The 22,041-nt window shown below is 52.7% G+C and overlaps 1 pseudogene; it reads right to left on the bottom strand.

Annotated features, from left to right (window-relative positions):
* Positions 1 to 19,010: 19,010 nt before the first annotated feature.
* Positions 19,011 to 20,075, bottom strand: LOC135287620 (olfactory receptor 14J1-like; annotated as a pseudogene).
* Positions 20,076 to 22,041: the final 1,966 nt, after the last annotated feature.

The following is a 22,041-nucleotide window of genomic DNA, read 5'->3' as shown; positions in this document are numbered from 1 at the left end:
TCAAACCAGAACAACAGGAATTCAAATTAATAGAATGTAACATAACATTGCTCAAATCTAACAATAATGAAGCTTAACTTGTCTTAATCTTACCAACCCTGAATTTGCATTAAATTAAACATCGCGGAATCAAAAATTAATATCCTTAAAAGTTATTGTCCTGGTTTAGGGCAGGTTTGGGAGATAACTCCTAAAGGGGCTTCTCTACAAAAGCAGATTCAATTGCCCCTCCCCCCTCTAACTGGTTCGGGAGAAAATATCTCCTTGGAGAAAAAAGTGGAAAGAAACCTGTTTATTAAACAATAGAACCCAAACAATATTAAACAATAAAACTTCTCACTGCTCCAAAGAAAGCAAACTCAGAACAGTCCCCTCCCCGGGTTGCAGCTCAGCTCACTCAGTCTCTGATCAGTCTCTCTGGAGCTGGAAACGCCGTGGCCCAGGCCCGGCCAGGGGGCCACAGGTGGAGCTGCTGGTGCTCTTCTGGGTGTTCAATCCAGAGCAGGCTTGAACAGGTCCAAGAAAAAAAGGAAAAAATCACAGTCCAGGGAACTTCTTTGCCTCAGCTAGCTAAAACTAACTAAAAGCAGAAAAAAAAGGGAAAAAGGAGCTCTGTCCGGCTGTCTGTCCATCTGCAGACAACACAGTCCAGGAGCAGGAATGTGGAGGAGTGAGAGCAGTCTGAAAACAAACTGCGCGCTTCTTCCCTCCCCTCTTCACTGTCTGGAAGAGAGTCTTAAAGATGTAAAACTTATTATTTGGTATAAACAGAACAAGACGATTGGGGATAAAAGCATCATATAGTCAACCCAGGACAGTTATACGTACAACAAAATTTAACTTATTCTGATGCTATTAATGGAAATAAGGCACTGAAAAGTTGAACAATCTGCGATTGAAATAACAGCATGAAGGATTTACTGGAGGGATTAAAAGCATGTAATAAGTGTGTAATATTTTTATGTAATTTAGTTTTGAGAGAAGCCCATGGTAGCCACAAATTTTATGCAAGCATAAATTTACAAAGACCTATTAAAGTGCAGTTTTATTGAAAGAAACAACAATGTGGAATTCGGCAAACTGCCCAGCAAACCAGCAGCTTTTTGAAATTGTATTTAGTGTAATTCCAGAGGGTCAATTTACCAGCATTTCTGTTAAAGGACCTCCGACAAGTGCCATGGTGGGGGGGCCTGGCGGAGCCGCGCCGGGGGCTCGGGGGAACCGCGCCAGGAGCAGCCGAGCCACGCACCCCAAACCGCCCGCGGTTCCCCCTCCTGCCCCAGAGCCTGTGAATGTGCCTCCGTGCCAGAGGGAAGGGGCAGGAGATCCCCCAGTGCATCCCCAGCAGGACGGCGTTGGCAGTGGGGTTGTCCTGCAGCCAGGGGCCATGCTGGGCTGGGAGATGGAGCAGGAGAGAGGGGGAAAGGGGCACTGACTTCCTCCTCACCTGCCTGAGTGTCTCAGGGCATCTTCCTTTTCCTTGCAGCCTTCTCCTCTATTGGGCCAAGATTTGGGAAGGGGAAATCCTGGTTTGGGGAAAAACAAGGGATGAGCACAGTGTGTCTGAAGGTCCTTTGCCCAAGTCCATCCCTAGAAGTCACCTGGTATCCATAAAAACCTTGAAAAGCAAAAGTGAATCAAAAAAAGCCACCAGGAGTGTCCCATTTCCAGTCTCATCCCTCTGGGGTTCTGGTGGTCCCCTGTCTCATGGCTGCCAAGGATCCCAGAGCACATGTGGATCCCCCCTCTCCAGGCTCCTGCTTAGGATGCTGGGGGGTTTTGGGGTCCCAGGCTCCCTCTCTCCAGCCTCCCCCAATCCAGTCACTTGGGGCTCTCTCCTCTCCCCACTGCCCTGTCCTGGTTTAGGGCAAATTTGGGAGAAAACCTAGAAAAGGGGTTTCCTCTAGAAAGCAAATTCAAGCAGCCTCTCCCCCAATCAGTTTGGGAAAAGATTTCTTTGGAGAAAAGTGGAAAAACCTGGTTATTTAAAAGACAAAGCATTTATGAGCACAGCAAATGACGAATATTAAACAATAAAATCTCTTGACGCTCCAAAAGAGATGACAAACTCAGAAAGTCCCTCTGTGGGCTGTAGCTCTGCTCACTCAGTCTCTTATCAGTTTCTCCATCACTGGAAATGCCGTGGACCAGGCTCGGGCCAATGGGCCACAGGTGGAGCTGCCAGTGCTCTTCTGGATGTTCAGAGCAGGTTTAAACAGCTCTAAAGTAAAAGAAAAACTACAGTCCAGGGCACTTATCTGCCTTAGAGAGCTAAGAACGAAATAAAACCAAAGGAGAGCCCTGTCCTGCAATCTGTCCAGCAGCCGGAATATGGAGGAGTGCAGTTTCTAAAAAACCTGCTCACTTCCTGCCTCCCTTCGATCTCAGAACCAGCCTTAAAGGTGCAGAACTCATTTCTGGGCTAAATAGATGAAGAGGGTATGAGCATGATCCCAGGTCCAGCCCTTCTGGGGGTTTGGGGGTGTCTCTGTCCCTCTGAGCCCGATGATGTTTGGGTGGGGTCACACCAGGGCTGAGAGGGAAAGAGACCCCCCTGTCCTCCCAGGGATGAGAAGGTTGGAGAGCCCCCCCAGCCCCAAGCACCCTCAGCAGTGAGAGGGACACAGAGCCCCTGGTCCCCAGCCCTGCACAAGTATTCCCTGAGGCCAGAGGGATGGAGACCCCTGAGCATCTCCCAGATTGAGGGGACAGAGACCCCTGAGCATCCCCTGGGCTGAGAGGGACAGAGACTGCCCTGAGCACCCCCCTGACACAGGGGTGAGTGGGAGGGAGACCTCCCCAGGCATTCCGTGGAGTGAGAATGATGGAAACCCCCTGGGGAATGGTCTGGGGTAACAGAGACAGGGACAGCCCCCACAAGCTCCTCCCAAGCATCCCCCAAGGCGAGAGGAACAGAGACCCCTTGAGCATCCCCTGGGCACTGGACAAAATAAACTTGGCAGAAATCAAACTTAACTCTGCATAAACCACTTTGATGAATATTTAATTTTCCCACAAGTCACATATGATGAAAATGCAAACAAATCCCAAGCATTAATAAACTGACAATAGAAGCAATTCTGTGGCAATTCCAAGTTTCATCCATTCCTGCACAGCTCCAGCTCAGCTGCTGGCAGGTTCCCATAAAAGAAAAGTGGAAATTTGGACCAATACAGGTTGTTAAAAGGAAACAAATTTCTGTAGAACGATCACAAAGGCTCCAGGGACAAAGAGAATAATGATTCTCACATTTGGCAAAGTCCTAAACCCTCTCAATTTGGGAGTTATTTGGAAATTTAGCTAGATGAGCTGGGCTTCTTGTAGGACTTTTAGCAGCCTTGTTTTCCTCACCTTGCGGTGAATGAACCTTGTCAGCCTCTCTGGTATCATTCACTCCCTTTTCTCCAGTGATTTTAACAAACTTTTCAAGAAAGGACAAGAAAGTATTTTCTTCACACTGGCCACCCACAACAGCCATTTCCATCATCAGTTCTCCCATAAATCCCTCAGAGAAAGCAGCATCCAAGTTTCCAAGACTTCCTCCAGAAAGAGCCACAAGCTCCTCAGAGGAGGGAACCATGCTGTTGTCAAAGGCACTTGGGGTCAGAGAACAGTGCCTAAACTCACTGTGCCAAAATAATGTCGCAATCTAGTTAAGGAAACTGTTGGAGAGATGCCTCTGCCCCAATTAAGGTGCCAATTAGACCAAATTTAAAGTAGATTTTATTGAACAGTAAATGTGTGGTAGAGAGAGAGAGATGGAAAGAAAAAGAGAATGGGGGAGAGCAAGAGACAGGGACAGAGAGCCTCACTGGGGTGCGGCAAGTGTGACATTGTCCCCTGTGTGCGTGGCTGTCCCGGGGTGGGGGTTTTACACCTGAGCCAGTTTGGGTAAGGGGGGTGGTGTTCACCCCCCAGGCAGGGATTGCCCCACTGTTTCAGGTTACAGTGTAAGATGCAACCAAATGCACATTTCCCATCACCATCTTCATAAACTGTTATAATCAGGCAGGGCAGTGTTCTTTATCTCTTCCATGACTCAGCCCTGATAACGCCCTGCAGGGGCTATCTTCTGTTCATGGCCCATTGAGTGTCCCTGCAGGGCTGATGACATCATCCCATTGTGGCATGCTCCACCCAGGGGGATGAGCCAATAATTCCTACCTGGATATAAGCTGAGGTTTGCAACACCAGTAGCACCTTGGCTACTGGATTCCCAGAGGACAAGAGCTCCATAAGCACCACTGGACCTTCAGAGGAAGACCAGACCCTTCTCCAGGATCACTGCTTTGACAGAATCACGATCATCACTGCAACAGGACTGCAGCCACCATTTAATGGGACTGCTACCAGCACCCTGACTAACAGGGTGTCAGGTTATATCCTGACTCTGTCAGTTTAAGGCAGTGTTTCTGTATCATTGCCTTGATCTCAATTTTCTTATTAAATTGTAATTCTGGCTTAGATTCTTCCCCTGGTTTGACCTCAAAGCAGTACAAAACTCAATGCATTAATCTCTTGTTTTCCTCCCAAAAGAGAATTTTACATCCCAAACCCACTGCCAGATGGAGGAGAAGGATGCAAGGAAGAGGAAGATGCCCCGAGACATTCAGGCAGGTGAGGAGGAAGTCAGGGCCCCTTTCCTTATCTGTCCTCCTCCATCTCCCTGCCCAGCACAGCCCAAGGCTGCAGGACAGCCCCTCTGCCAATGCCGTCCTGCTGGGGATGCACTGGGGGGATTTCCTTTCCCTTCCCTCTGGCACGGAGAAAAAACCCATCCTCTCTTTGCCCTGTCTTCCTCAGACAACAGGCTGAGAATAGAGACCAGGGAGGACAAATCCCCATGGCAGAACCTCGTGGAAGAGGCAGATTTGAGCGGCTCCATGGCACAGGAATCTAACAAGGAGGAAAATTCCCTGAGATCCCACAGGAGGAGGGGCTTCAAACCCAGCCCTGTGTGCTCTGAGAAGGAAAGACCCCCCCCTGGGCGAGGAAGGCGGACAGAGCTTCAGCCAGGGCTTGGAGATGGTGGTCCATGAGCAGCTTCATGATGGGGAGAAGCCCTACAAGTGCTTGGAGTGTGGGAAGAGCTTCAGGCAGAACAACACCCTGATCCGCCACCAGATGATCCACACCAGGGAATGGGCCTACGAGTGTGGGGAATGTGGGAAGGGCTTCAGCTACAGCTCAGAACTTGTCAGGCACCAATGCATCCACACTGGGGAGAGGCCCTATGAGTGTCCCCAGTGTGGGAAGAGGTTTCAGAGCAGCTCTAATCTCCTCCTGCATGAGAGGATTCGCACAGATGAGAGGCCCTTCCGCTGCCATGACTGTGGGAAGGGCTTCAACCGCAACTCCAATCTCATCACCCACCGGCGTATCCACACTGGGGAGAGGCCCTACAAGTGTCCCCAGTGTGCGAAGAGCTTCAGACAGAGCTCACATTTGACCAGACACCAACAGAGTCACCACTAAGGGAAGACATGCAAATGCTGCAACTGCAGGAAGAGCTTTGTGCACTGCTCCAACTTCATCCCCCATGGGAGAACCACGTTTCGAAGAGCCAGGGTAATACGTGTTGTCTGTGATCCATGCTGGGAAGACACCTGTTCATTTTCCTACCCCTGCCAATGACAGGATGTGAGCCTGAAGAACATGAGGGTCTGGCCAGGGCTGTGTCATTACATTCACTCCGACCTCAGGTCATTGCCAGGGGCAGGAAAGGAACTCTCTCTCTCTCTCCCTGAGGAGAAGGGTGTCCTTCCCAGGCAGGAGGAAATTATGGTTGGGAAGATACAGTCAGTTGTATTGTAGTTTTCCCTTTTTTATAACCCTTCTGTTGTCAATATTGTTTCTGTTCCTGTTTATTCTTTATCTCCTTGCTGTTCCAAATAAATTGTTCTTATCCCAGCCCAGGATCTTTGCCTTTTGTGCTTTCCATGGAAGGTGGGAGGGCAGTGAGCAGTAGCAGGGTTTTAGTGGGAGCAGGAAATTGGGGAATCCCATTCCTGAACCCTGGCCCATGGAAACCGAGCATCCCAGCTGGTCCCAGCCCTGGTGGCCATGGCAACAGCCTTGGGAGCGGGTCCCTGGCTGGGGCTGTGGAAACCTCTTCCCTGTGGTGCCCAGGGACAGGACTGGAGGGAACGGCTGCAGCTGAGTCGGGGCAGGCTCAGGTTGGATCTCAGGAAAAGGTTTTTCCCAAGAGGCTGCTGGGGCAGTGCCCAGGCTCCCCAGGGAAGGCTCCCAGCTCCAGGGCTGTCTGAGCTCCAGCAGCGTTTGGGCAGCGCTGCCAGGCCCAGGCTGGCATTGTTGGGGTGTCCTGTGCAGGGCCAGCAGTTGGACTCCAGGATCCTGATGGGTCCCTCCCAGCTCAGCCAGTTCTGTGGATCTGGGGGAACAGGGGCCTGGTGATGGTTGCCATGGAAACTGACCTTAGCAACAGGGGGCTGGTGATGGTTGCCCACTAAGGATCAGATTTGTCACAGGCCCTCAGAGGGGTTCCATGGGGACTTTCCCAGAGTTTCCAGGCTGTTCAAGAGCTGGAATGTCACAGGCAGAGACAGGGGCTCCATGGACACCTCCCAGGGGTTTCTGGGGTTGGTCAAGAGCTGTGTGGTCAGAGGCAGTCACAGCCATTCCATGGTGACATCCCAGGGTACCATGGGCTGCAAAGGCACCGATCTGTCACAGGCACTCACTGGAGCTCCACGGTGACATCCCAGGTGTCCCCAGGCTGCCAAAGAGCCGGGATGTCCCAGACACTCACAGGGGTTCCTGTCATGGGCAGAGTAGGAGCTTCAGGTAAAAGCTTTATTTCTTTATTGGAGAAATTTCTGTTGAGACATGAGGTGGAGAAATGACCCCCAACAGCCACCATGGATCCTCAAACCCCTGCAGGGCCCCTAGACTTCTAAAATTCCTTTTAATACAAGAGACTGGGAGTGGTTGGATCCCATCCCAGCCCCAGACTTTGTCAAAGGTGTAAAGATTGGACAGGTGGAATGGAACCTTAATGCAATTTGTCCCACAGGATTACTGATGGAATGACAGATAAATTTACCTAAATACAGCCCTGATGGATTATGATCATGACTAGTCAGAAAGATCTTAACCACAGTTATTTCACCATAGTACTGGAATTATAACAATTATTGGAATATGGTGCTCTAGGAAGCAATTTTGCAGTCAACAGGGCCTGGCTGGAGTTGTTGGAGCCCATGGCAGGCAGAGCTTCCTGCTCCAGCAGGAACTGCCTTTCCTGTGCCAGGAGCAGAGCAGGTCCCGCTGCAGGAAAAGCCCCAGGCCAGCCCCAGCACAGGGAAGGGCTCGGGCACAAGGGCAGAGTGGCGTGCTGGGAGCTGTGCCAGGCAGAGCCTGAGGCACCAAAGGCACCTTGGCAGCAGCAGCTGCTTGCAGGGCATGGCCAGAAGCCTCCCTTGGCAGCACGGCCTGGTGGCCAGCACTGCAGAGCTGCTGCCTCAGGGCTCATTTCTGCCTGGGCTCTGAAAAGCCACTTCTGCTCCAGGAGGCTGCCTGGGAAGCCATTGGCCCCAGCACCTTGGGGACAAGATATGAATGAGAAAACTCTTCATGCCAGCAGAGACAAGGCAGGGGCAGAGGAAAGGGGAGAGCCAGGCCCAGGGCACAGGGCTGCCATGGTGATGGCTGTGAGGTCACTGCCCCTGCAGCAGCCTGGCTGCCCTCAACAGACATTCTGGCCAGAAACGTTGTGAGGGCACCCAGCACATCAGAGAACCCACACAACAGGAATTCTGTCCTTGGAGATGAGAGGCTCAGGTTGTAGGATAATTCCTGAGATGGGGAATCCAGTTCTGTGAAAGAACAGTTGCAGTTTTGTGCCATTCTCATCATTGTAAAATATTTCCTCCTTCTAACAAATGTAAATCCATCCTCATTCATTTCAGAGATATTGAGCATTGTTCTGTCACTGCAAGATTTGGGAGAAAATAATTTCGACCACTATTCTTCTATTTTCACAGACCTTGGTGAGGACCCAAAAATCTCCCAAGATGGGGTTTGGAGGCATCGTCACATAATCAGTGGGAGGAGGCTGCAGGCTCTGGGCTTAAGTTGTGTTGAGACTGAGGACAGAACAGGAGTAGTCCGGGAGGGATTGAAGGGTGGTTTCAGGGAGGCTGGAGTTTCTCTTCATAGTGGGAATGAGCCTGAAGAAGAAATAATTGTGCTAAGGGTAGGTGGGGAGGCCCAGACTGGACACCAGGAGAAAGGAATTTCCCTGCCGGGGCAGAGCTGTGGTGCAACACATCACCCAGAAAAAGCCTGGAGCAGCCCAAGGCTTTGTGTGGGCAGGCAGAGGCAGGCAGGAGGCAGAGCTGTCAGCAAAGGCAGGGGCCAGCCAGGTGGGGCAGCCGGGGGATGACGACAGCCTGCAGGGACAGAGACGCAGGTTTGCTCAGCATGAGAGACATCTTTTCCTCGCTTCTCCCCACCTGTCATCACTGCCTCCAGTGTTGTTCTCTGGCTGCAACCTGGGGACACTTTCTCAGTCCTGTCCCTCAGAAGGATCGGTTTAAAGTATGAGAAACTTCTGTGTTTCACTGTCTTTTTGAGTCCCTGAGAAGTTCTCTGAGCACACTCCGAGGGACTGAATCTGATGCAATAACCACCCAATCCCCAGAGGGTCATTAAAGTCCTTGTGCTGTGTCTGTGCTGCTGAGCTGGGCCGGGCTCCCGGCCCAGAGGCAGCTCCTGGCAAGGGCAGCGCTGCAGAGAGACAGCTCTGGCCAGGAGCAGCTCCTGTGCACAGCCCAGCAGGGCTGGGGCACTGCCAGGGCAGCTCAGGGACAGCAGCAGGGCACAGACAGAGCTGACAGGGCCTCAGCACTGGCAGGGGCTGGGGGATGTCCCAGAGGGGGCTGTGTCACAGCGGCACCTCTGTGGCTGTGTCCTAGAGGCACAGAGCAGCTGTGATGTCAGCAAGGGGCGGTGTGACAGCACAGAGTGGGCTGTGTGAGGTCACAGGTTGGGCTATGACATCACAGAGTTTGTTGTGTGAGGTCATTGAGCAGCTAGAGCATCATAGAGGGGACTGTGTGACATCACAGAGCAGGCTGTGACATCATGGCATGGTTGTATGACATCATAGAGTGGGCTGTGAGGTGAAAGTGTGTGCTGTGGCATTTCAGAGTGTCAGTATGACATCACAGAGAGAGTTTTGTGACATCACTGAGAGGGTTGCGACATCACACGGCTGTCTGTGACATCATAGAGTAGGGTATGAGGCCATGGAGCAGATCCTGCCATCATAGAGGGTGGCTCTGAGATATCAGAGAGCGGGTTGGGACATCACTGGGTGACTGTGTAACATCATAGAGTAGGCTGTGACATCACAGAACCGACTGTGAAGTCACATGGTGACTTTGTGACATGACAGAGTCTTCTGTGACATCACATAGCAGCTGCATGACATTCCAGGGTGACATCACAGAGCTGGCTCTGTGACATCAGTTGGCTCTGTTTGCCTCTTTGACATCAAAGGGGTCTCAGAGTAGGCTGTGACATCACAGAAGTCTGTGTGACATCAAAGGGGACTCTGTGCAACCACAGAGATGGCTCTGTGACATTGCAAGGGGTCTGTGCGTCATTATAGGGGGCTATGGCATCACAGGGGGCACTGTGAGGTCACTGGGGAGGTCACTCTGCCACAGCCCCCCTCACAGTTCCCCCAGAGCAGTCCACCGCTGCTCATGCACAGTGGGGTCCCCTGTCCCCCCGGGTCCCCCCGCCCCCGGTGCCGCAGCCTCCCCCAGAGGATGTTCCACGAGATCGACCCCAGAGCCTGACACGGGGACGGGGGGCCGGGGCCCTGGGGGTGGGACAGGGGGACAGGGACCCCCCGGCAGCATCCCTGTGTCCCCCAGGGCCAGAGCCTGGGCCAGGGCGCCTTCACCCTGTTATGAACGAGGGCTTGAGAGCGCTGAAAAAAATCTCTGTAAGGGATCAGCAAAAACCAGATTTAATATTAATTGCCAGCACCACAAAGTTCCTTGGCAAGAGTCACTCTGCTCCTGACTGGACACTTCAGGCACACCAGGGAAACAAAGCAACAACAAAACTAAACCAAATCCAGACAATCAAACCAGAAATAAACCAAGAACTGACCCTGTGTGTATGTGTGTGACACAAGGACAGTGAGAGCAAGGACAAATGGAATACAGGAATACAGCCCAAAAGCTTAATAGAGCTCAAACTTCACAGGACTTAACTCATACCTTAATTTTAACTGATACCTTCAACTTCACAATTTAGCAAAAGAAGAGCACTTAACAGTATTTAACCTAACTTGTAACCTATGACTTAGCAATTTAACAGAGGAATAACACTCAATATGCAACTTAGCTTATAACTTATATTAAACTTAACAACTTAGCAAAAGAACAACTGTTATCAGAATTTAACTTAGCTTAGACGTCATGACTTAACCTTACTTACAGGCCTGACTTGACTCAGCTATCCAAGGCACTCCAACCCCTCCGAGAGCAGCATTTGTGCCACATTTCCCCAGCACAGGCACTCCTGTGTGCACACAGACACAAAGAGTCAGTGCAAGGCACCTGTGAGAAATTCCCCTGAGGGCAGGAAATGCTCCCTGTGGATGCTTTGGCATCTCCCCAGCGGGTGAAGGGTTGAGCCTGGAGGAATGGGGGGATCGGCCCAGGCTCCCTCGTTGTTCTGGGATCCCCGAGTGCAGCAAACGGGAGAGTTCCCGGCTGGGAGAGGCCCCACTCAGAGGGAGTCGCTGGCCCAGGAGAGCTCCAAGGGGCTCCTTTTGCAGCGCTGTTTGTAGGGCCCCAAGAGAGGGGCTGCAGTCACAGCAATGGTTCATCCTGGCCACACTTGGCATCAACAGCTTTCTTTGGCACTGTGAGAACAGGGATGTTGTGCCACTGAGGGAACAAAACCAGTTCCCAGGGCTGCTCCTCCATCAACCAGGAGCTGGTTGGGCAGCAGCAGTGCCTGGAGCAGACAGTGTTTGTGCTGAGCTGCAGAAGAGCTGAGCCCAGGGGCTGTTGGCCAAGGCTGAGGCCCAAGGAGCATTTCTGAGCTGCAGGGTGGCCTGAGAAGGGGTGGGGAGAATGCAGCAGCACAGGGCCCATGGAACCAAGCGACCATTGTGACACTGAGGGGCCCTGTGAGACCAAGGAACCATGGTGACACTGTGGGGCCTCATGGGATCATGGAGATCAATGTGACAGTGCTGGACCTCAAGGAACCAAGTGGTGACTATTGACGCCGCATGGCTCCATGGAATATAGGGATCATTGTGACACTGAGAGGCCCCATCAAACCAAGGGTCCATTGTGACACCCCGGGATCTCTTGGAACCGTGGAGAGCATAATGACACTTTGGGGTGTCATGGAGCCGTGGCGACACCGGTAAGAGACTTCACAGCCTCATGGAACCAAGGGGCCATTGTGACACTGAGGGGAATCATGGGATTATGGAGATCATTGTGACACTATGAGGCCCGTGGAATAAGCAAAGCTTTGTGACACTGTGAGGCCTCATGGAACCAGTGAAACCATTGTGACCCTGGGGGTCCACACAGAACCAAGAGGACCATTGTGATACTGTCAGACCTTGTGAAACCAAGAGGCATTTGTGACACTGCAGGGCTTCATGGAACCAAAGCTCCAGGTTGACACAGAGGGGACTCATGTCATCAGTTGTCCATTGTGACACTGTGGAGCCAGAGGAGACCATTGTGACACTGCAAACCCCCAGGGTCCAAAGGTCCATTGTGACATATCAGGGCTCATGGAACAGAGAAGCCACGTGTCATTGTGGGGCCTGGGGAACCACAGAGACCATTGTGACACTGCAAGTCCCCATGGAATCGCTGGGACCATTGTGACACGGTGGGGCCTTCTGGAACCAAGGGGCCATTGTGACATTGTGGGACCCCATTGAACCAAAGTGTTATTGTGTCACTGCAGGATCCCATAAAACCAAGGGGACACAGCATGGGTCTGGCTGTTTTGGCCTCTCATGGACTGCCTCACTGCTCCAGCTGACCTTGGCATGTTGAGGGTCTTTTCTCATCGGCTGCTGAAACACTGGTTCTCCCTGCTTTCCTTCCCAGTGGAAACGATCTCTCCTTCTTCTCCAGGCACCCATGGCCAGAAATGGGGTTTCACCTCCAAATTTCCTTATATCCAGGGATTCTTCCCACAGGAATATTGCCAGGACAACTCTGGCTGGCAGTGGTTTCACAAGGGTCAGCTCTCATTTGTTCCCAAAAAGCCTGGGGAAGGCTCCATGCTTTCCTTCCTGTTGGAACAAAATGTCCTGCTTCTCCAGGCACCCATGGCCAAGCTTGGTTTTCCAACTCCAAAATTCCATATATGCAAAGATAGCTCGCAGACAAAATCTGGCATTACTGATAAGTCTGGCTGGCTTTGGCCTAGTGAGATTCACACCTGCCTTCCAAACACTGGGGCTCTGTGCTTTCCTTCCTATGGAAAAGAACTGTCCTTGACATCCAAGTGCCCACAGCCAGAATTGGTATTTCACTCTAACATTGCCTATTGTGACAGACTGGAGAAGATTGTTGGCTGGAAACATTTTGTGTGGGGGGGAGAAAGGGGCAGGTCCACCTTGCCCTGCCCTGGAACCTCAGCACTGCCCTGTCCTGGAACTCCAATCCCCCCAGAGCCTCTATCCCAGCCCAGCAGTGGCTGCCAGTCCCTGGCACAGCACAGGCAATGCTCCACAGCCACCTCTGGAGCCACAGCCCAACTCCTGAGTGACCAAATGAGCCCAAGTCCCACCTGGGGAAAGGGCCCAGGAAGACCAAGGGGTATTGAAGGCTGATCACAAGGCAAGCACACATCTTGATCCTACCTCCTCTTGGAATTTCCATCTGAACACTGCTGGAATCCAGGAGTTAGTAGCTGTGTGTGTGTGTTTCTAAATGCTTTTTGTCTTTCTTTCTGTATCCTCTTCTAATTCCATCCCCCTTGCAAATTTTGAGTTTAATTAAATTGAACAGGCTTACAGTTTCTGAATTTGAATGGGCCACATTATTGCGTTAAGAAGTGGATTTTTGTTGATTGAATATCATATTAAACCTTTTGCTGAAGTTTCTCTGATTTTCTGTGTTTGCCAGTAAAGGCTGTTTTGTTGTTTTGAGCTTCTGAGGATCTCTTATTGGTATTTCTCCAGGGAGTCCACCTCGGAGTACACAAATAATTGCAGTTCCTTCCAAATGTCTCCTTGAGAGGTTTGCTTGGGGGATAGGAGTCAGGGCTTGTCTGTCCTGCTTGGCACAGCCCAGGCAGGGCTTGCCCAGCCACATTCCACACTCCATTTCCCAGCTGGAACTGCTGGTGCCTCTGAGTTCTGCTGGCCCAGCCCCAGGGACGCTCTCCTTGTCTGCCCATTCCCCCACGGTCTCAGGGCAGGGATGGCCTCAGTGGGGGCTGCTGACATCCTCAGCACCTTGGAGGCTGCTGCTGGATTTCACTGCTCCAGAGGCTTGTTCAGCCTTCAGATCTTCAGTGCAGGAATTCAGTGTCCCAGGGCTCATTAACACTGAGAACCCCTTAACAAGCCAAGCCTCTGGGGATAATTTCATTTCAGTTTCCAAATAATTTGTGGTTAATTACACAGATTTCAGTAGCGTATTCAAGCTAATTATATTATATTTAAAAAGACAGTGAGAAAATGTTTTTAGTTCCTGTTTAGTTTTTTTTTTTCCTGATCATAAATTGATAGTTGCAGTCTTCAACTGACACTGAATCCAAGTACCTTCTCATGCAGTTTGAATAGATATGAAAATCAAGACCCTTCATGGCTGACAATCAATCAGACTCTGTCCCTACCCCCACCCCACCATTTCCCCCATCCAAGCCCTGGCACTCAGAGCAGCCTTGTGCAAATCTCAGCTCCCTCCAGCCCAGGCTGCACCTGCAGGTTTCAGCTCCTTGGCTCCAACTCCCACCTGCTTTCCTTGGAGAAGGAGCTGCCCCAGACACAGAGGGATGTTCATTGATTGTCAGCCAACAAAGCCAAGGGAAGGCACAGCTCCATCAAATGCAAAAGTCATTCTTCTCCCTGGCAGTGCCCTGCCCCTGATCCCCATAGCCTGTCCTGCTTCCTTCATCCCTCCTTTGCAAGGCACTTTCTGGGACAAGGGAGCTCTGCTCTGGCTATGGAGGGAGATCCAAGTGCAGCCACTGGAGTGGGATGCACAACTCATCAGGTTTGTGCTGTTGCAGGGAACAGGAGCTGGTGAGACTTAGAGGCACAGAAGGGTGTCTCTTCATGGCACACATCAAAAATATGAACATCATAGAATTGAATAAACATCAAAACCCTTCCCTGAGCTCCTTGTGACATCCCAGCATCATCTGACATGTCCACCATCCACAAGGGATTGCCATACAGGAAGGATTTTAGACAGAGACATAAGAAGAGGTGATAGAAAGGATAAAACTACAACTAAAATGGTGACAAACAAGTTATTGAAACTTCTGAAAGATTGGGCAATTCCTGAAGCTCAAAGCATGAAGCTAGTCATGGAACATACACTGCAATGATGAGAGAAGAGCTGCAGGAAAAAAAACTGGGAGCAAGGGGAAGGACATAGATTCAGCTGCTCTAAATGAAGAGATATTCTTAGACAGGGACATTTAACCAGGGGAGCTGGAAAAACCTGAAGGAAAAAGGTAAAGAAACATTAGACTGAATTTTGGTGGTGCAGGTAGAGGGGAAGATCAGTATTTTTTGTCCTGCCATCAGGAGAAGAATCCATGAGGTGCAGCAAATTCCTGTTTCTCATGGGAAAACATTGCCATTTCTTAGAAGTACGCAAATGACCCAGATAAAAAAGACTTGTACATTATGAAACACACAGATATTAAACCTGTGCCCCTTTCCAGGCAGACATCAGCTGTGTGCCCATGAACAGGCAGTGCCACTTGTGCCCTGAGGTGCCCACCTGGGATTGGATCTCTCCGAGGGCATCTGAGGGAGAGCAGAGCACCTTGCAAGCTGCAGGTCCCTGCCAGCCCCGCAGGGCTCCTGTCCCATCAACATCTGCTCTGTTCCAGTCTGAAACAGGGCCCAGCATGGTGCCGGGATCATCAGAGAGCTGAGGGGTGTGCTGGAATTCAATGCCCTCCCCATCCCACAGCAGCCCTGCATTTCCCTGCTCCAGCCTTGGTCTCCAGCACAGCCATGGAGGCTCTTTGGGCTCCTGACTGTTCCCGCAGCCCCCAAGGGCAGCTGAGCTCTGCCTGTGGTACAGTCAGCCCTGGCCAGCGCAGGCCATGCTCAGCAATTGCTTGTGTGTCCCTGGCCTTGCTGTCTGCCCCGGCAGCGGCTGCGTGGCCCCTTGGTGGCCCTGTGCTGGCCCAGCCATGGTGGCCCAGCCCCTGTGCAGGCCCAGCCCAGGCCAGGAGCATTGCGGCTGGGAACGGCCCCTGTGCCGTGGTGCCCACAGCAACCTTGGGGCTCTGTGCCCCATGGCCTCCCTGCTGGGCAGCCTCTGCCAGCTCCTGCACAGCCCCTGGCACCTGTGGGCCTGCACAGACAGCCCTGCCCCGGGCTCTGCCGGCCTCTGGGCCAGCAGAGAGGCCGGCCAGGGCTGACCATGGCCGGGAACAGGCCCTGAGCCCCGCGGGAGGATGGAGCTGGGCCACAGCCAAACTCAGCCCAGGGCAAAGCTGGGCTCAGCAGCCAGGGTGATAACCAATTCTTCTGTAGTTAATTAGACAAATTTCAGAAGAGTATTCGAAGTGAATATACTATATTGAAAACAATACATAGACAACTGTTTTGCCCTGTTTCTTGTTTATAGATTTCTATCAGCAATCCCCAGTTCATACTGATCCCCAGCACATTCTAATGCAGTCTGAATAGATATGGAAATCAAGACCCTTTAAGGTACAGTGTTAGGTGACAGGAAGTGGTTGCCCAGGGGGGTGGGTGAGTCACCATCCCTGGAAGTGTTTAAGGAAAGTCTGGATGTGGCACTGAGTGCCATGGTCTGGGTGACAAGGTGGTGTTGGGTCCCAGGTTGGACTTGACCCTCTCCAGGGTCTTTTCCAGCCTGGTTGATTCTCTGATGATTGTGACACTGCGAGGCCTGGTGGCACTAAGAGGACCATGGTGACACTGTGTACAACATGGCACCACAGAGCCAAGGGGCCATTGTGACACTGTGGGGCTGAATGGAAGCAAGGAGTCCATTGTGACAGTGTGGATCCTGATGGAACCACAGAGGCCACTGTGACACTGCAGGGCCTTGTTGAACCAAGGGGCCATTGTGCCACGATGGAACCAAGGAGACCCTTGGGAGAGGCTGGGGCCAATGGAATCAAGGGGCCATTGCTCCATTGCAAGGACTCTGGGAACTGAGGGAGCAATTGTGACACAGCAGGGCTCCATGGAATGGTCCCTGGTGACACTGCAGGATTTTGTGTCAGCAGGGCTCCATGGTGACACTGCAGCACCAAGGAATTCCTTGTGGCACTCTGAGGCCTCATGGAGCCAAGAGGCCACTGTGACCCTGCAGGGCCATGTGGAACCATGCAGAGCATTGCGACAGAGAAGGACCTGGTGTCATGATGGGGCCATTGTGACATTGCAGGGCTCCATGGAACCAAGGGGCCAGTGCTGCTCCTCAGGGACTCCTGGAATGAAGGAAACATGTCTGACACCATGGTGGCCCTTGGGACCAAGAGGCCATTGTGACACTGTGGAACCAAGGAGAGCATTGCTGCACTGCCAGACCTCATGGAACCAAGGATCCATTGTGACACTGCAGGGCCCAAGGATCCAAGGGACTTTGTGACACCAAGGGGTGCCATGGAACCAAAGGGACATTTTGACACCAGGAGGCCTCATGGAATCATGGAGATCATTGCGACACTCTGGGGGCTCATGGAAATATGGTGACACCATGTTCGCTGGGAGTGCTAATCTGCTGGAAGGGAGGAGGGCTCTGCACAGGGCCCTGGACAGGCTGGATCCAGGGCCCAAAGCCAACAAGGTGAGGTTTAACAAGTCCCACTGCTGGGCCCTGCACTTTGGCTACAACAACCCCTACAGTGCTACAGGCTGGGGACAGAGTGGCTGGACAGCAGCCAGGCAGAAAGGGACCTGCAGGGACTAATGGACAGCAGGCTGGACATGAGGCAGCAGTGTGCCCAGGTGGCCAAGAAGGCCAATGGCTCCTGGCCTGGATCAGGAATGGTGTGGCCAGCAGGAGAAGGGCAGTGATTCTTCCCCTGTGCTGGGCACTGGTTGGGCAGCACCTCGAGTGCTGTGTCCAGTTCTGGGCCCCCCAATTTAGGAACCACACGGAGGGGCTGGAGCGTGTCCAGAGAAGGGCAACAAGGCTGGTGAGTGGTCTGGAACACAAGTCCTGTGAGGAGTGGCTGAGGCAGCTGGGATTGTTTATCCTGGAGGAGAGGAGGCCCAGGGGAGACAAGGCAGTGTCAGGGCACAGGTTGGACTTGATGATCTCCAAGGACTTTTCCAACCTTGCTGATTCTGGGATTCTCTGAAACCACCCTTGGAGCACTTGCAGGATGAGCCCTGGGCCTCCTCTTCAGAAGCTCCAGCAGCCCAGGTGCCTCAGCTTCTCCTGCCAGCCCCAAAGCCCATCCTGTCAGTCCTGCAGAGCCTCTGCAGCTCCTCCTCATTGCCCAGAACAGGGAGCCCCACAGGCAGACACAGCAGCCCAGATGTGCCCCCATGGCCTGGGGTGCCTCTGGCAAGGGAGCAGCACCAGGCACTGCAGGAGCCTGCAGACAATTCCTGCAGCACTTGGAGGATGATCCTGCTGCCCAAGGGACGTTCCCATGGTGCCAAGTCAGGAACTGCAATGGGGAGTGGGGGCAGAGAGGAAAGGGCAAACAGGGATGGGCTGTTTGCAGGAGATGGAACAAGGGTGGGCAAGAGGAAGAAATTTGTACAAGGGAAGAGTAAAGAAAGCAAAGGTGAAGCCAAGGAAATGCTTGTGGCAGTCTGGGGGTGGCTGCCAGGCAGCCCTGGCTCTGAGCAACAGCGTCTGCAGTGGCACAGGAAACTCCCAGCTGATGGGAACAAACTTTCTGGCTGACTGCAGAAGCCAGGACAAAGCTGAGTGGTTTCCCTGGTGTCCCCCAGCCCTTGCTGGCCCCAGGGGCTGATGGCATTTGTGCTCCCTCAGGTTCATGTCCCCACATCAACAGCATGGAGGTGCTCCCGCCTGCTCTGAGCAATGCAAACAGGGGCTCCTGAGCCAGTGCTGCCGTGGCTGTGCCTGCAAGGATGCAGCACCTGTGTGAGCTGGGGGAGAGGCCAGGGCTGCAGAGGGGGATGTTGTTGGCAGCTCCATGAGGACGCTCTGGGACGCTGCCCTGGGCTGTGCAGCGCCCTGGGGATGGATCAGCCCCTGCTCTGCTGCTCCTTCCCGTCTCCCCCAGGGCCCTTGCAGAGTCCCAGCCATGCTGTTTGCCCCCAGCCTGCCCACGGCCAGCCTGGGGCTGCTCACCCTCGGGCTTTTCTGTGCTGAGCATTGGCCTGGCCGTGTTCTTGAGAGAGCCTGGGCAAGGAGCCTGGAGCCCCCAGGCCCTGGCCTGAGGCGTCAGTGCTGCCCCAGCAGTGCCCATGGCCTGTCCCTGCTGCAGCCCCGGCACTGCCACCCCCAGGACTGTGCCCGGCCCCGAGAGCACTCAGGCCCTGCAGCAACACCAGGGCCACCAGGGCAGCGGGGCAGGGCCACGGCAGCAGCACTGGCAACACCAAGTGCTGCTGCTGCTGCTGGGCACAGCTGCTGTGCCAGCACTGATCTGCCCCAGCTCTGCACACCGACATTGCTGCTGCAGCTCTGGAGAAGGCAACAAAAGGGCATCTCTGCAGAAAACTGTGCTGGGAGATCCTTTAGTTCCTTTATAGCCACCGAGAGTGCAGCCCTTCATTGACACCGTCTGTGTCCACAGGAAGGCAAAGAGAAACAAAATGAGAACTGGCACAAAAAATGACATTTTTATTTGGACAATATGAAAAAAGTGAAAAAAGGAAAAGGAACCATACAGAATCAAACCACCAAGAAATATCAAAGAAGACATGTATTAGAAAATATTTGCTGAAATTGGCCAGCCGTTTAATGTCTCTGAAAGCATCCAGTCATCAGTCTCCTCACTGCAGCCTTGAGCTCCTGGTTCCTCAGGCTGTAGATGAGGGGGTTCAGGGCTGGAGGCACCACTGAGTACAGAACTGACAGGGCCAAATCCAGGGATAGTGAGGACACGAAGGGGGGCTATAGGTAGGCAAACATTGCAATGCTGAGGAACAGGGAGACCACAGCCAGGTGAGGGAGGCAGGTGGAAAATGCTTTGTGCCGTCCCTGCTCAGAGGGGATCCTCAGCACAGCCCTGAAAATCTGCACATAGGAGAAAACAATGAACACAAAGCAACAAAATAATAAACTGGCAGTAATGGCAATGAGTCCGAATTCCCTGAGGTAGGATTTGGAGCAGGAGAGCTTGAGGATCTGTGGGATTTCACAGAAGAACTGGCCCAGGATATTGCCATGGCACAGGGGCAGGGAAAATGTGTTGGCCATAAGCAGCAGAGCATTGAGAAAGGCACCGGCCCAGGCAGCTGCTGCCATGTGGGCACAAGCTCTGCTGCTCAGGAGGGTCCTGTAGTGCAGGGGTTTGCAGATGGACACGTAGCGGTCGTAGCACATGAGGGTCAAGAGATAGTACTCTGCTCCCATGAAGAACAGTAAGAAAAAGAGCTGTGCAGCACATCCTGTGTAGGAGATGTTCCTGGTGTCCCAGAGGGAATTGTGCATGGCTTTGGGGACAGTGGTGCAGATGGAGCCCAGGTCGCTGAGGGCCAGGTTGAGCAGGAAGAAGAACATGGGCGTGTGCAGGTGGTGGCTGCAGGCTATGGCGCTGATGATGAGGCCATTGCCCAGGAGGGCAGCCAGGGAGATGCCCAGCAAGAGGCAGAAGTGCAGGAGCTGCAGCTGCCGCGTGTCTGCCAATGCCAGCAGCAGGAAGTGGCTGATGGAGCTGCTGTTGGACATTTCCTGGGGCTGCATATGGGGACCTGTTCATGGAGAAAGGATAATGAAGAGTTAGATGAGATGTCTGTAACCAAAATCAAAGCCATTTCCCATACACCCTCCTCTGTAACACACACTGACAAGCTTCTGTATTTAAGAGTTCTGAGGTTTTCTTTTTAATCTCCATCTGTATCTCTCCTGGTATTCTTGGATATCAGAAACCCTCTGCATTTCTGCTGCCCGCAGTGAGAACAGAGCACGTTTTGTGAGGCAAAGTGATGAGTGGAGACAGTCTGTCAGTTGATTCTGTTCAGAGTTTCTCTGGGCTTTTACTTTTCTCAAATGGAAGATGTTCACACTCCCAAGTTTTCCTTAAAGATCACCAGATATTGCTGGAAAGAGTTGCATCCACCACAGCCCAGCTCCACATTTGTAGAAAAGGGCTTTTCTCATTTCACCAACCCAGCAGCATTGTCACTGTCAGAACACATCTGCCTTTCCCCATCAATCTTATAACTCAGAGATGCTCCAGAACAGGTTTTCATCCTGCATTGAAGCTCCCACCTTGGACTGAAATCTCAGGGAGACTCCCAAGTGTCCTTATGCTGGCATTGGATGAAGGGAGATGCAGGTCCTTCCCTGGCTGCACTGACAGCATTGCCCAGAGCCGGGCACTGGGCACAGTGTCACCCTGAGCCAGCTGTGCCCCCTCCCAGAGCCCCCAGGGCTGGGCAGCTGCTCCCAGCCATGTGCTCTGCAGGGGGAACTGGGCCCGGGGCTGCAGAGCTGCCCCACGGCTCTGTGCAGCTCTGCCTGCACAGGAGGGGCTTCACGCCTTGGAGCCCCAGCCCTGAGGGCAGAGGCTTGGCTGGGGGACAGGAGGGAGGGGGCTTGTTCAGAGGGAGGGGCTGCACTGGAGGGGATCCTGGGGACATCTCTGAACTCTCCCTGACACAGCATTGCTGGGTTTTGTTTTCTCTCCTTACCTGAGCTTCTCTCTGCTTCCTGGAGATTTTCCTCCTGCAGGTGTTTCCTTGTGCCTGATCTCTCTGTGCCAGCACTCACAGACCCCAAATCTCTGTGCACTCGCCTTGGCCTGAAAAAACCCTGCCTGTTTGCAGGGCACTGGCTGGGGGCAGGTTCTGTTTGCAGCTTGGAGAATGGACAGCTCAGACTGAGCCTGATGGGTCCAGCAAAGGTGATGCTGCTGCTGTCCATGGACAAAGAGGATGAAAGCAAATTAGGGATCTCCTGTGAACCTACTGATCACTAAATGTAAGAATTCAGATGTCTCAGGCACTTGTCAAAATTCATAATCAACCTTTAATATTTATCCCCCTCCCTGCCATTCTCCAGTACTAGGAAAATTAATACAAAGTCTTTGAAAATTTCTGCATTTTTATCAAAAACCTTGTCTTGGAAATATTCTGTGAGTGATCAGAACCCCTCAGCATGTCAGAGCTTTATGAGCATTTCACCTCCCCTGCACCAGAAATACTCAGAGTTGTACTCACAGAGTCTGCAGGCATTGGGATGTTCCAGCTTTAGGAGATGGCTCCAGGAGCTGCAGCTGCATTGTCCTGCAGCCAGAGGTTCCTGTGCCAAGGGCTGGCAGGGATTCTGCCCCAGGCACGTCTCAGCACCTTCCCAGCCCTGACTGACTGAAGCTCTCTGGGCCTCTGGGCTGTGCCCGGGCTGGCTGCAGGCAGTGCCCCAGCCCTGCTGGGCTGGCAGAAGAGCTGCTCATCAAGAGAAATGTGCTTTTGAAGCTCTTCTTGCTTACCAGGAGCTGCCTCTGTGCCAGGAGCCCAGCCCAGCTCAGCAGCACAGACACAGCACCAGGACTTTAATGACCCTCTGGGGCTTTGTGCTCAGGCTCTGAACATCAGTCCCTGAGAGGCAGCTGAAGAAACCTCTCCAGAACTCCAAGGCACAATCCAACTCCAAAGTTTCTTGGACTTTTAATGGGTCCCACTGAGGCACACAG

Source organism: Passer domesticus, chromosome 30 (assembly GCF_036417665.1).
Source record: "Passer domesticus isolate bPasDom1 chromosome 30, bPasDom1.hap1, whole genome shotgun sequence".
NCBI classification, from domain to species: Eukaryota; Metazoa; Chordata; class Aves; order Passeriformes; family Passeridae; genus Passer; species Passer domesticus.
Note: the sequence above shows the minus strand (reverse complement) of the source record. Positions and strands in the feature narration are given on the sequence as shown.